Source organism: Puntigrus tetrazona, chromosome 1 (assembly GCF_018831695.1).
Source record: "Puntigrus tetrazona isolate hp1 chromosome 1, ASM1883169v1, whole genome shotgun sequence".
Taxonomy (NCBI): domain Eukaryota; kingdom Metazoa; phylum Chordata; class Actinopteri; order Cypriniformes; family Cyprinidae; genus Puntigrus; species Puntigrus tetrazona.
In genome coordinates, this window is record NC_056699.1 from 25410816 (window position 1) to 25426548 (window position 15733).

General features: G+C 40.7%; 1 pseudogene; it reads left to right on the top strand.

Annotated features, from left to right (window-relative positions):
- LOC122349088 overlaps positions 1 to 15115 on the top strand; it is a 23607-nt pseudogene extending 8492 nt beyond the window's left edge.
- The last annotated feature ends 618 nt before the right edge of the window (positions 15116 to 15733 follow it).

Below are 15733 nucleotides of genomic sequence, written 5' to 3' on the forward strand. Positions count from 1 at the left end.
GCTCGACCGGTTAAATCACGCTAAATCTCACTTTAACGGCCTCTTTTGCTTCTTCTGTGCAGCCCGGGGCGGTCACCTTCCTGTTAACGACAAATGATCGTTATGATGAACCCACGTTTATAAGGAGCGCTTCCCCAAGGTTAGCAAACAAACACTTTAATTAGGTCTGATGTAATATCATCACTGAAAACGTTGACTAAGTGTTAATGGACTGGTGTGTATGGAGCTTATGCTGTGCTTGACCTTCAGGCCACGGCTCCAGATGGAGGAGCGCTTGGCCGAGTTCATCGGGCCGTACTGCCGGAGAAGCGCGTGCTGCCGCTGGCCGACGGGTCCTCAGCTTCATCCATCACCAGATCGCAGAGCTGTCCCGGAACTGCCTGACCAAATCTCGAAGGCCTCATCACCACCGCTCTACTTCTACGAGCTGCAGGAAAACCTGGAGAAGCTGCTGCACGGAGTGAGCAATATGTGTGGGCTGGATACAGCTACACTCACTTCACTTGACTGGATTATCCGATTGTTTTATTGGATGCGAATATTTCTTTAGCTCAGTGCTGTTCGTTTGCTCAAAAGAAAGCACCTAATGAATATCTAGTTAAAAGGATGATTTATGATACATTGTTTTCATTATGCCTCTGGTGACTTTTTTTGTTTTTGTTTTTTTTTATGCGTAACTCAGATTTTTTGTATTTTTCAGTTAAATACTTAAATATTAAAATATTAATATAAATCGAAAGTATACTTAAAATCTATCATTTTAATTCCTCATCATCAGACATAGCAAAATCACTTGAATTTCAGTTTTAAGTAGGGACTTCTTTTTTTATTATTTATGTAAATAATTAAATATATAAAAACAACTGGAACTCCTGCAAATGAAACAATTAAATGTCACTTGTTATGTACTTTTAAACTTTTATTTCATAACATTGAAATGTACTCAATCCAAAGGTGATGATAGACAAAAAGGTAACACTTTACAATAAGGTTCATTAGTTAATGAGCTAATAATGAACAATACTTGCAGCATTTATTAATCTCTCGTAATGTTAATTTCAGCGCTTAATGTATGTTAACATTAGTTAATGCACTGTAAGCTGGCATGAAATACCAATAAATAGTTGTTTTAGTGAATAGTACATTTTTATGAGCTAATGATAACAAAGCTGAATAAATACTGTAATAAATATATTATTTGTTAATGTTAGTTAATGCATTAACTAATGTTTACAAATGACACCTCATTGTACAGCTGTTAATGACAAAATAATGCTTATTAATGCTAAAATAAAAATAAAATAGACATTTGCTCATTTGTTTAGTATGAATAATTATTTTTAAGTTTTTTCTTTACTGTGAATGATTTAATTATATATTTAAAGATGTATGCAAATATTTTGTATTATTTATTTCATCATTTAATTTGGAGCCCACGCAGACACTCTACATGTTTTCTTTGAGCTTTGAGATTTCTATTTGTCTACAGAAGTCATTTCAAGCGTTCTTAGATATGTAAATCAAACATCTTGAGACTTCAGAGGTCAAAAGCGCCTCTAAAAGAACGAAGAATTACTGAAATATTAACTTTGCTTTGTAGTTCTCACTGAATGATCTTGCGTTATCTGTCAGGCGTATGAGCGATCGGAGAGCTCGGAGCTGACCTTCATCACAGAGCTGGTGAAGAAACTCTTCATCATCATCTCCCGTCCTGCCCGACTGCTCGAATGTCTGGTGAGAGTCTCCAAACACACACACACACACACACACTTGATCTGCCGGTTGCTGGGCTTGGCCGCTTCTTCAGCCTACGTTGTGCGGTTGCCACGGCAACTGGCTGATGGGGTCACCGGGGTCAGGAGAAGAAAGTACAGTGTGCTGAAAGGCTTGAGTGTAACAAACCCTCGACTGGTATTATCAAACACAAAAGACCCCTGAAAATGTGTCCGGCAGTGCAACGACTGGAAACACGGATCAGCGGATAAACAAATAATATGGATCACCAGACATATGTGGACGAGCAATACCGAGTTGGCTTTTATTTTGGAAGAACATTAGGGATGTGCATCTCCATAAGCCTCAGGCTGCCCTCGATGCAGAGCTAACGAAACAATACATTAAAGATACATGTAGCAGCTACCGATGAGCAATAACTAGCATCAGCTAACAATGAGCAATAGTATATCATTAATGGTATATAGTTAACGGTTAATTTTAGCTTAGGTTAACTCCAGGTATATTAAATATTGAGATATCATTTTTTTGAGTAATGTATTAGTAACGGGTGGAATCTTAAGATTCATTAATTACTTATTTATTAATATTTAAGTATTTTTCATTGTTTCATAGTTCATTTAAACAAATGGAACCTTATTGTAAAGTGCTACCTTTATTTTATTTTATTTCAATACCTAAATAGACAGTTTACAGAAAAATATGAAGCAGCACAAGATTTATAATAAGGATAAACATTTCTTAAACAGCGTGTCAGCATATTTTCATGATTGCTGAAGGATCATGTGACACCGCAGACTGGAGTAACGTGCTGAAAATTAAGCAGAAATAAATTGCAATTTAAATTACATTCAAGTAGAAAACAGCTACTTTAAATTTGAATTATATTTAACAGTTTTACTGTTTTGATCCAACAAATGCAAAGTATAAAATTCAGCAAACCCTAAAGTTTTAAACAGACTTGTGTTTGACAGAAGAAAGCAGCGACCGGGCGAAAAACAATATTGCTTGCTTGTTTTTTTTTTTCAGGAGTTTAACCCTGAAGAGTTCTACCACCTCCTGGAGGCAGCAGAAGACCACGCTAAAGAGGGCCAGCTAATGAAAGCAGACATCCCGCGATACATCATCAGCCAGCTCGGCCTGACCAGAGACCCTCTGGAAGGTGAGAGAGAGACGAGCACGACTGAACATCCTCACACGGCCAGAGCCTTTGTCTCTGGAGGGAGAGAGCGTAGAGGAAGCCGGAGAGAGAGAGAGAGGGAGGGAAATGTAGGTCATGCTGAGAGACACGGTGGAGATTATGGAGCGGGTTCAGGTGGGAAGTTTGTGCTTCTGCCAGGAACGCGGGGAAATGTGTAAGCACCGCTGTGAACCTGGCAAACAGCAGCTCGCTCTGAGCAACGGGGCTTTTTATTAAAACATACACTTACTCTCTCGCACTGCACAACGAAACACTTTCACGCGCAAAATGCTGCTGAAGAGCGTTTCTCTTAATTCACAGATACATACGGAGACATTTCCACCTTATAAACAATGTGACTCAAGGTTTGTTTCAGCCAACCAATGCTAATGGCTCACTGGCTCAACCAATATCGTTGAGTTTAGGCCATTGACTGACCAGGTAGAGGTTGAAAAACAATCATTGCTTTTGCAGTATATTAGATTGATTTCTGAAGGACCACGCGACATCGAATGCAAAAAATTCACGTTTGATCGCAGCGATAAATTTCACTTTAAAATATATACAAATAGACAATGGTTACTTTTAATTGTAATAATATTTTTTAATTTTACTGTATTTATGATAAAGCTAATGCAATCCTTTTTTATGAGAAGAAGAGACTATTTTCAAACACATTAAAAAATCTTGACACCCCTCCACACACACACACACACACACACACACACACACACACACACACACACACACAGACACACACACACACACACACACACACACACACACACACACACACAGACACACACACACAGACACACACACACACACACACACACACACACACACACACACACACACACACACACACACACACACACACACACACACACACACACACACACACACACACACACAGACACACACACACACACACACACACACACACACACACACACACAGACACACACACACACACACACACACACACACACACACACACACACACACACACACAGACACACACACACACACACACACACACACACACACACACACACACACAGACACACACACACACACACAAATATTTGAACAGTAGTGTGTTATTATTATTATATTTAATTTGATTTGACAATTATTAAGTGTACTAAAAACATAAAATATTAAAATGTCAAATAGTTTCAGAACATTTTTGTAATTTTATTCCTTATTTTAGTGACGTAGTAGCAAAGGTATCACACGCTTCAATTTAAAATGTAAAAATATACTTTAATTGAACATCGAACCTAATTAATTACTTCGCATTCAGTGAGTACAGTAATGGATCATTTTTATTGTTGTGTTTATCAAGTCTGATTGTGTCCTAATGAGATTAGTCAGATTCAGACATGGTTTGTCTGGATGCAGTTTTAAATCCTGATCCAGCTTTAGAGGGATGCTGGGAATCTGCATCGCTGGGAAAAACAGATTTCACTCATGAAATTGCAAAGACTCGTTTCAGTCCCCTCACATCATTTTCTGTCTGCACGAGATGAGATGAAATTAAGTTAAATCCCAGATGTGTTGAAGATGTTATTTTCTGTATGGCGGTTTATTGAACTCAGAGAGAGTCTGACAAAGAAAGTGCTGTTTTAATTGCCGCTTTAGAGCTTTATTTCAGTGATGTTTATTTATATCCCAGTCTTTATTTAGATCAGTGATGCTTCATTTTTCTCTCAAGAATGGTTGGTTGCTGTGGCGACTGGAGGTGTTGTTTTTAGTCTCCCGTTAGGCAATATGCCACTGAACCGCTCATAGACAGGCAGATGGCTAATTATTTATGAATGTTAGATTACATTTGTTGAGAGTGATGAACTGTTAAAGTTTGGGGCACATATTCGTTTGGGGTCAAGGAAGATATTTAGCAAAGTGATGGTAAATATGTTTCAAAATAATGTTACAAAAGATTTCTGTTTCAAATAAATGCTGTTCTTTTGACCTTTGTATTCGTAAAAGAATACTCATAAAGTGTATCACAGTTTACGTCGTCGTATAATAACGTGAAATGCTTTTTGGGTAGCATATCAGAATGGTGTGACACTAAAGACTGCTGAAAATTCAGCTTTGCATCACAGAGATAAATGTGATTTTAAAATGTACTGAAATAGAAAACAGTTATTTTAATGTTTCAATATTTTACCGTTTTTGTATTTTTGATCAAATAAATGCAGCCTGTAAAAGACTTCAAAAAGTTTAACATCTTACCGACCAAAAGATTTTGAACAGTAGTACATTTTAATGTTATTAATATATATATATATATATATATATATATATATATATATATATATATAATATAATATATATTTTGTTTTATTTGGCTATTAAATGCACTAGAAAGTTGTCAAGCATCTCAAACAACACATGAATGTATTTTTTTCCCGCAGTGGCAGTGCATGTTTATTGCATGGTAAAATGTATTAACCAAACACCGTCCTTGCGTGCAGACATGGTGAATCTGGAGAGTTACGACAGCGAGGGACCCCACACGCCAGAGACGGACGACTCTGCTGAAGTGAGTGTGTTCGCATAATCAAGCGCAAATTGTTTCGTAATGACCAAAAGAAAAATCGACCACTCTTACCTGCTAGTCGTTTAACAGAGAAAGCGGATGAAAAAAACAGAACAGGGTGCGTTACGTAAGCCTGCAATTTTCTCGCTCTTTAACATGGAAACTTAGTTTTAATGAAGGACCAAACAAACTCTCGCAGCACAAACTGCAGCGGGATAAAAGCGGTGGAAATGAAACGGCATGGGGAGTGAAATTATACTCCAGTCGATTTATCTTTTATCCGTCTTTCTCTCAGGGGAAGCTCAAAGCCATCAAACCGCCCTGTGAATCAGACTTCCAGACTATCAAACTCATCAGCAACGGAGCGTATGGGTGAGAATATGGCTCAAATTGCTCTCGATTACTCAAAACCTACTCGTGAACGCGGATAAACCGGATCTCTCGCTCTCGTTTCGATCGCAGGGCTGTGTATTTAGTCAGACACAGAGAAACCCGGCAGCGCTTCGCCATGAAGAAGATCAACAAACAAAACCTGATCCTCAGGAACCAGATCCAGCAGGCGTTCGTGGAGCGGGACATCCTGACCTTCGCCGAGAACCCCTTCGTGGTCAGCATGTTCTGCTCTTTCGAGACTCGCCGTCACCTGTGTATGGTCATGGAGTACGTGGAGGGTAAGGCGCGAGGCACGCTCAGCGATTCAGTCCCAGATTTTTTAGTCATTTCACAGACAGCTTTTTTCCCGTTTAGGTGGCGACTGTGCAACCCTGCTGAAAAATATCGGAGCCCTTCCTGTGGAAATGGCCCGGATGTACTTTGCCGAAACGGTTTTAGCGCTGGAGTACATTCATAATTACGGCATCGTACACCGAGACCTGAAGCCAGACAAGTAAGTCAAAGCCTCCTGGTGGACTGGACGACATCTGTCAAGTAGAAAAGCGAAAGACGAGCCAGTATAGCGACTAAATTTATAAAGTGCATTTCAAAACGACTACGAAGTTTAGTACAGTATGGAAAAAAATTACAAAAGCATAAAGATGTTTCACGCATTGGTTTATTTTTCTTATACAAGCATCAAGGTGAACAACAATATTACAAACTTTGGTTTTGGCCAAAAACTTCAGACAAAAATATAAGACCTGAGTACTTTTAGCCTTAATAAGTGAACGAGAGACTGCATATTAAATGACATAATTGAATTAACAACAGATAATTATAAATGTTCTGATTTTAAGATATTGATTATGTAAAACTAATTTTTTTTTTTTTTTTTGCATTTGCATTCATTCCAGTTGCAGACTTTAAATGTGACAGTGTAGTGTACTAAAAGTACAACTGCGAGGTATTTTTAACACATAAATATGTATTTGTAGTATATATATAAACATGATTTCAAATACACTTTAGCATATTTACTTTTCAGCAGATTGCATGAATTCTGCTGTTAATTATGAATATTTTAACAGGCTGAAATAATGCAGGCTAATGGATCCAACAAAAGCATTTTTTCCAACTATTAGCCAACTCATAATTCACAATAGGTCTGTCTTAACAAATGTCTCCTTATGGAGAAAATAATGGAATTTTTACTTGGGAAACTGGCCGTTGCTGTCTATTACAAGGTGTAAAACAAATGATCTGATGTTGTCGTCTATTTTCCAAGAGTTAACGTGATAACGCTCATGACTCGTGGTTCTTCTTCACAGTCTGTTGATCACGTCGATGGGCCACATTAAGCTGACGGATTTTGGCCTGTCAAAGATGGGTCTCATGAGTCTGACCACTAACCTGTACGAGGGACACATTGAGAAGGACGCCAGGGAGTTCCTGGACAAACAGGTAAGAACCAACGGGCCTGTCGTCTAGCGATGGGTTCAGCGGTGTAAACGGAAGGGTCTCTCTGTCTCAGGTGTGTGGCACACCGAGTACATCGCCCCGGAGGTCATACTCAGGCAGGGCTATGGGAAACCAGTGGATTGGTGGGCCATGGGCATCATCCTCTACGAATTCCTAGTGGGCTGTGTGCCGTTCTTCGGAGACACGCCAGAAGAGCTGTTTGGTCAGGTGATCACAGGTTAGTGCCGATCCCGATCGCATCAGCGCTTTTAAGCAACGCCTGAGCTAATGTTAGCAGCAGCGGCGTTGATGAGCGCGAAAACAAACACATTCTTGCTCGGGAACCTTTTAAGGGCTCCGTATTTCTCACGAGGCTTCGCTGAAATGTGTGTGTGTTTGCGTAGATGATATTGAGTGGCCCGTGGGAGACGAGGCGCTGCCTGGTGAAGCTCAAAGCCTGATTTCTGACCTGCTGCAAACCAACCCTCTAGTGCGACTGGGCACAGGTACACAGCCACAATTTACAACCCCAGTCCCTGTGTTTACTTTTTAACTGCATGAGATACTCTTGTTGAACATTCTGTCATGTCATGATAGTTCTGCGAAAAGAAAGAAGAAAGAGGGTTTAAACCAGTTTTTTCAACAAACACCTTGTTGTACCAGGATTGTGCGTTTATCCGAGCAAACAGTTTGTTTCTAAATGTACTTCTGTTCGTTCTTAAAAACAGGTGGAGCGTTTGAAGTGAAGCAGCACTCGTTTTTCTCGGGATTGGACTGGAATGGTTTACTTCGACAGAAGGCCGAGTTCATCCCTCATCTAGAGTCTGAGGAGGACACCAGCTATTTCGACAGTGAGGATACTCACATTTTAAGTCTGCCCTTGATCGCCATCTCTCTATCTCTCACCATTATCTCACACTCTCACTGTTTCAGCGCGGTCCGAGCGTTATCGACACATCAACTCCTATGATGAGGACGACACCAATGACGATGAGCCAGTAGAGATAAGACAGTTCTCCTCCTGCTCGCCGCGCTTCAGCAAGGTCAGTCTGACACATGGCTGCATCCATATTTCATGCTTTCTCTCTCAGAAACACTCTCGAGTGTGTAAACAGACACATTAACACTTATCCTTTTATATCCGTCTTTCTTTTGTTTAATTTTTCACGATCCATCAAGGTTACCATTTCATTCCTTTTAGAGAAGACAAGGCCTAGTTTTTATTCCAATGATTGTGTTTATTTTTGCATTGACACAAACATTAATGCATTTTTAAAAGCGTATAGTTTCTGACAGTTTTGTTTCTGTCTTATCTCTTCTTCCATGTTATACTCCATATAAACATTTTTTCCCTGGAAGGAATCTTAATGTGTTTTTTTAAATGTAGGCGTTTCATTAAAAAAACACTTGTGTGCAGCAGCGGCCTTCAGATAAGCACACGCAATTGCACGCTTACATAATAAACATTCTCTGATCTTCGGTGTAAATGTGTTAAGGGTTCTTCACAAGACATGCGACCCTCTTCAGGACCACTTGCTGAACAAAGACTTTGGATTTTTAAACAAGAAGACAAAAGCGCAATTATGCAAATGGCAAAATGACTGGTTGAAAAAAAAAATTCAACTGATTTCAAGCACTAAAATATCAAAAGAAACACCACAGAGCCTCATATAAATTATCATATAAACATTTGGTTACATTTTTTTCATGTTTTTGATTTTTCATAAAATATTTTTTTCATATATTAATATAACATTTACAACAATTATTATTACATATATTTTTTAAATAAATTAATAATACTTTTATAATGTTTTTAATTTAATAATTTAATTTATTCCTGTGATGCAAAGCTGAATGTTAGCATCATTACTTGATACCTTGACAGATTTTTCTGATCAATGCAAAGTTAAAAAGAACAGCATGTATTTAAAATAAGCATCTTTTGTAACATTATGAATGTGTTTACTGCCACTGTCAACTTGAACCATAGTGAAAGTAATCTGTGCACAAAATTCAAAGACAAATCTATTGCATGGCTTCAGAATACTATTAGAATATTGTTTACAACCACATGCAAGGTGTAAACGAAGCATCCTTTGGCATTGCTTTTTGTCTTTCAGGTGTACAGCAGCATGGAGCACCTGTCCCAGCTGGAGCAGAAGACCCCTGTAGTGACCCGTCGAGAGCACAAAGGTCGCCGCGATGACAAGATGGCCAAGCGGGAGAGTCTGGGAAGCTTCACTATGAGGGACAAAAGCTGGAGGACTGGCTCACCTGAGATGTACGTATTAAATTTATTCGTATGTCACTGCATATGAGGACACTTTATTAGAAATGCCGTATTTTAACATTTCCTCATTTTCTTATTTTTGTTTACACAGGAAGCGTCTATCATGCTCTGAGTCTCTGTATATGGAGGGAGATTGCAGTCCTCCAATGGGTGCCCGGCGTCGCTTTTCTGCTCTAATGGACACGCACCGGTTTGCCGCTCCTCAAGAGGGCGATGGAGAGCTCTCCGAAAAACAGGGTGTTGTTAAAGCCCCGGGATCATCAGTAGAGGGAACCATTGCTCCATCCTCGCCCAGTGCTAATGAACAGAGGAACGGTGCGAAGGAAGTGATGTCGGCCAGTAAAGGCCCAGGTGTGTTGAAAACAAAAACTGAAAAAAATGTATATACTCATTAGACTGAGTTTTTTATTAGAGATTTCTTCTGTGTATGTAAATTTGACAGACAAACCATTGAGAACAGGTGAGATATCAGCACCCCAAGCCATACCATCTACAGGAGCCATAGCAGTGGTCGGGAGAGACGTGGTCATGGGGGACACTGTCGGACAGCGAGCGACCAAAGATCTGGTGCTTCGGCAAGCACGTCATCAGCAGCTGTCAAGCGATGGAGAGAAACGCAGCTCACGTCCCGGCAACAAGGTCATCAAATCTGCATCTGCCACTGCGTTGTCCGTCATCATACCTGGAGGTACAGTTCATCCTTGAAAAGGAACATTTTCCCTCCAATTCTCATTACTGAAATGCAAACAAACCTCATCAAAAGATTAATTCACTTCTAGAAACTTCCTGATAATCCACTTTAGTTTGAAAAGCAATTCAAGTTTTTAAGGAAAACATTCCAGGATTTTTCTCCATATAGTTGACTTCAGTTGTGGCCAATAGATCCAAATTGCAGTTTCAGTGCAGCTTCAATGGGCTCTACAAGATCCCAGGCGAGGTATAAGTGTCTTATCTAGCCAAATGATCAGTAATTTTCGCATTGCGCATCCACGCATTATGTATAGTAATCATGGAATCAAAGTTACATGCAGTTAGTTCTACGTCTGTTTACTGCAGTTGGAAAAAAGTGGGTTTGGGTGAAAAACTGTTGCCTCCCATTGAAGTCCACTTCAAGGAGAAAACCCTGGAATGTTTTCCTCAAAAACCTTAATTTCTTCTAAAATGAAGAAAGTCATGAACATCTTGGACAAAATGGGGTAAATTATCATGACATTTTCATTCTGGAAGTGAACTAATCCTTTAATTTGCTTAATTGCTTAATTGTACAAATAATGCCAAGTGCAGTAAATCAATCTAATATATTGGTTATTGATCAATATCTAGTTGAGCAGCATGGTAACTCTCCACTGGCTAGTCCAATGTCCCCACGCTCTCTCTCGTCCAACCCCTCATCGCGAGACTCCTCTCCCAGCCGTGATTACTGCCCTGCAGTAACAGTTCTTCGTTCACCGATTACCATCCACCGCTCTGGCAAAAAGTATGGCTTCACTCTCCGTGCTATTCGGGTCTACATGGGAGACACTGACGTCTACAGTGTGCACCACATAGTCTGGGGTGAGACAGCAACAAATAGTTCATTAAATATGCAGCTATTTGTTGCATCAACAAATAGTTAATTGAGTACGGAACAAATATCCAGCAATAGTTTTATTAAAGTTTTGTTGAGTTTTTAATTAGTATTTCTGAACTTAACCAATCACAGCATGTTGAAGACGGAGGTCCTGCTCAGGAGGCGGGACTATGTGCTGGTGACCTCATCACTCATGTCAATGGTGAATCTGTGCATGGATTAGTCCATACTGAGGTGGTCGAGCTTATACTTAAGGTGAGACGTAAGATGTTCTCATCAGCAAGGCAAAAACTGTACTGTAAGATTTACAGCATAGAGAAGAATTAACACACCTCTCCTCAGCAATCCATCTGAGATAATAAATCTTCAAACAGTCCTGTGTTTCTTTGCTTTTTCCTCATTTAGAGTGGAAACAAGGTCACTGTGACCACAACTCCTTTTGAGAACACATCCATTAAAGTAGGACCAGCACGCAAGTCCAGTTACAAGTCCAAGATGGCTAGACGCAGTAAGAGGACGGTCAAAGAGGGACAGGAAAGGTATAATGTGCATCTATATGTTTAGATTGCCTTAATATCTTTTTTCTTACTCCATCTGATTCTCTCTTTCTCTTCCATGATCATTCACAGTAAGAGGCGTGGGTCTTTGTTCCGCAAAATAACTAAGCAGTCCAACCTGCTGCACACAAGCCGTAGCCTGTCATCTCTAAACCGGTCTCTGTCGTCCAGCGATAGTCTTCCTGGCTCTCCGACACACAGCCTGTCCGGTCACTCCCCTACCCAAAGCTACCGCTCAACTCCTGAGTCGTCCCACCTTGGTGAGTCAATCAAAGCATATTTTGGGATATAAAAGAGAAACCAACAATCCAAAAGTTTAATTGACACATTCATTCATATTCTTGACCCAGGTGCCTCCTCCCAGAGCAGTTCTCCTGCCTCCAGTACACCAAATTCCCAGCGACAACCCAGCATATGAGACCAAGCTCCCTGCATGGACTTTCCCCCAAACTACACCGTCAATACCGTTCAGCCCGCTGCAAGTCAGCAGGCAACATTCCTTTGTCACCATTGGCTCATACACCATCTCCAACTCAGTCCTCACCACCTCCTTTGCCTGGGCACACAGTCGGAAGTTCCAACACCACCCAGACCTTTCCTGCTAAACTACACTCATCCCCACCAATCATAAGGCCTAGACCCAAGAGTGCTGAGCCACCCAGATCACCACTACTCAAAAGAGTGCAGTCAGCAGAGAAACTTGGGTCACCACTTTCGTCTTCATCCGAGAAGAAAGGTGGGATAGGGGTGATGAGGAAGCACAGTTTGGAGGTCGGACATTCGGATTATCGTAAGGATGGTTTCCACTGTGAGCTTGGCCTCCAGAGCTTAGTGGAAATTGAGGGTGAGAATCTGGCATCTGCCCCAACAACTTCTCCTTCACCCACCCAACCGACCCCATCACCACCTGAAACAGGCGTTCTGAAGCCGGTCAGGAAACTAGGCAGACAGGAGTCACCTTTGAGTAGAGATGCTTTGCTTGCCGGAAGAGAAAGGGATCGAGACAAGGAGAGGATTGGTGAACCAAGTCAGGCTAGTGCACTTAAACCAGGGGCGGTCAAAGAAACACTCCTATCCAGTGTGATTACTCCACTTGGAAGTAAGAAATCTCCAAGTGTTGAAGCATCTCAGCAGCCTTCTTCCACTCTACAGGAAAGTTGTCAAGCCAAGCTTCAGACTTGGCAGCCTACATTGACCAAGTCTTCTCCGGTAGCATCAGAGTCCAAGCCTAGTGTAGTCACCGCCATTCCTTCGCCCCTAACCACAGCGTCTCCCCCCTCTGCCAAAAAAACAGATCCAAGTTTCATCAAAGAAGCGGTAAAGGATGACCAAGGAAGTCTTACAAAAGTTGCCCAAATTCAGGCAATAGGAACCACTAAGCCTTCATGCTCTGCAAGTGCATCAGGTGTTATCAGCAAAGACTTGTCAGAGAGGTTAGGGGAAAAGGATACTGGGAAGAAAGAGGTAAAACCAGATTTTGGGAAGAATTCAGCTTCAGTCAAGACAAGTATGCCATGCAGTGCTCCTGGGAAAACAGCAAGCACAGAGGTAACCAAAGCAAGTAAGGGACTAGGTGATGGAGAGTCTCTCAAAAAGAGTGTTTTAGATTCCCACACCAGAACTTTAGATGTCAGGGCAAGGACTGCTCCATCCAAAGGGGTTGTCCCATCTCACCCACCCCAGACGCAGTGCTCTGCTTTGGGAAAACTTAGGCAGGACAAGGGCTTAGCTCCGGTCAGCTGCTACCGGGGAACATTGGATTGGGAAGACAAATATCTCTTGGAGGTTGTTGAGGAACACTCTCCATCCCCCACTCCTTCTCCAACTGGAGTGCCTCCTGATCTGTCCAAAACTCAACTTCAGTCTCCTGGTGAAAAATCTGGTTTTGCTACACATTTGGCAAGCACAGGGAAATCTTTAGGGCCTGGAACTCAGGAGGGGCCCAAGGCCAAAGATACAACCAAATCTTTGGAGGTCACTCAGCCATGTGCACCAGGAAGACCTGATCCTGCTTCTGGGAGTGCACCAACTTCCAAAGGAGTTGGTCAGAGTCCTACTAGCAGCTCCCCACAGGTGAAGACTGTCATTACACCTAAGAATGGCTCTTGATCGTGTGCTAGTTTGAAAATTAATTGCCTTTATTGAGGGTTTAGTGGAATTAAATGTTTTCAAGCACTTAGAAATTTAGGGACATTCCAGCCAGTGAAAAAAAGACTCAATCATATTACACTGAACAAAGGACAACAACTTCAAGGTTATTTTAAAGGCTGTTATTTATTGTACGTGCAGAGCTGCGGCAGAAAAAAAGTATAGATGTATTATATTAGAATGTGCGTTGGGTGTTTTTGAGTGCGAGGTGGTGAATGGATGCATGTTTCATGGTGCTTGTGCAACAAGGTAAAAAAATCGACAAGTGCAAAGTGCTTTAACAGATCAAACAATGCTGAATACTGTGAACACCAAAACAATGTTCCTACTTTTTCTAAGGTGACCAACCACATAATTTCCCTAAACAGAAAAACAAAAGAATTTGCTCAAGGTAACATCTTATCATGTTTTTAGCATACACAGTCAAGGACACATTGCTTCCATTGCTATATTTTTTGGCTCGTTACAAGATTCAGGAGTATCTAATCAGGTTTAGCATATATACATTAGTAGTTAGCACATACCGCTTTAGCATACCGCTTTAATTGCTGTTGTGCTTTGAGTATCCCAAGTTTGAATCCCACCTTGTGGACCTTTCCCAAAACCCCCCAAACTTACTGCCCTATCACAATAAATGGCAAAATTAAAGCTATGAGGACGACTCTGGCTAAACCACAGATTCAATCAAATTCAATCTTAACCAAATCTCTCATCATACTGAATTAAGACTGTCGAAACTATTGACATTATGTCGATCGCATAGGCCTTTTGTGTCATGCTGGTGCATTCAAGTGCCCACTTTTAAATGAGGAACGTCTAAAACTTAAACGACTAATAAAATCAATTTTGCCATTAATTCTCAAATCAAACTAACTAAATTGAAAAGAGAATGTTGTTCCTCCAAGACAACCACTGATCTTACTATAGAAGATAGTTCCTTAGTATGTATTGGCAAGCAGGCACCTCTATGTTTGCATACTTGCCAAGAATATGCTTCTAGCCTTACAGTGTCTCTGTAAATAAGTTTACAGGCAGATTTGATTCATACTCACAAGTAGGTCAGTGTTATCCATAGCTCTTGACACAGACTTTTACTCTCTTTTATGCTCTTGAATACTCTTTAAAAGTGATCATTGACCTCACTGTGACTCTAGCGCTGAAGTCTCATATTTATTACCTGGATAATAGTTAATCCAAGGTACTTTGCAATAGCAAGAGGACAAGGTTTTGCTGGTTAGCATGCCCCGGTTACCCCTGCTGGTAGATGTCATAACTACACCATCTGGCTGCAAAGAGAGCACTGACAGCTATTGAAAAGTAGCTTTGTATTGAAATGAGTGCTAATGCATTTTGCAAATCAGTAATATGAGAGAAGCGTTAAGGTTTTGAACATCTACGCATTTTTGCAGTGGAGTAGTGACTATAAAAATGTGAGCTCATAAACAATTTTGAAAACGTATCAACAATTTAAGATGGCATCCTTCACGTAACACAGGTCTTGATTACAGAGATTGCTGGATCAGCACATTTATGAGTGAAGCAGGATTGTATGGTAAATATATTCTATAGTTACTCAAGCATCAGTAAATGTCACTGTTGTCTTGGCAACTTGGAGCCGCGTAGCCTGCCGTCTGTTGGCGTTTCTTTGTGTGCTCTGAATGTTGCTCACTAACATGCAATGAAAATATCACTAACATTTCTTTCTAAAGTAACTGTTTTAACTTAAGCATATGCAAAACAAACGTTTGTAGGGGTGCGACCGATGCTTTTTTGCAGCGTTTGGATTTTTTGCCAGGAAACGGCTGTGAAGGTGAACAGTGGTTTTACTGCAGTAACCATAGTTTATCTATGGTATTAGTAGTAAAAC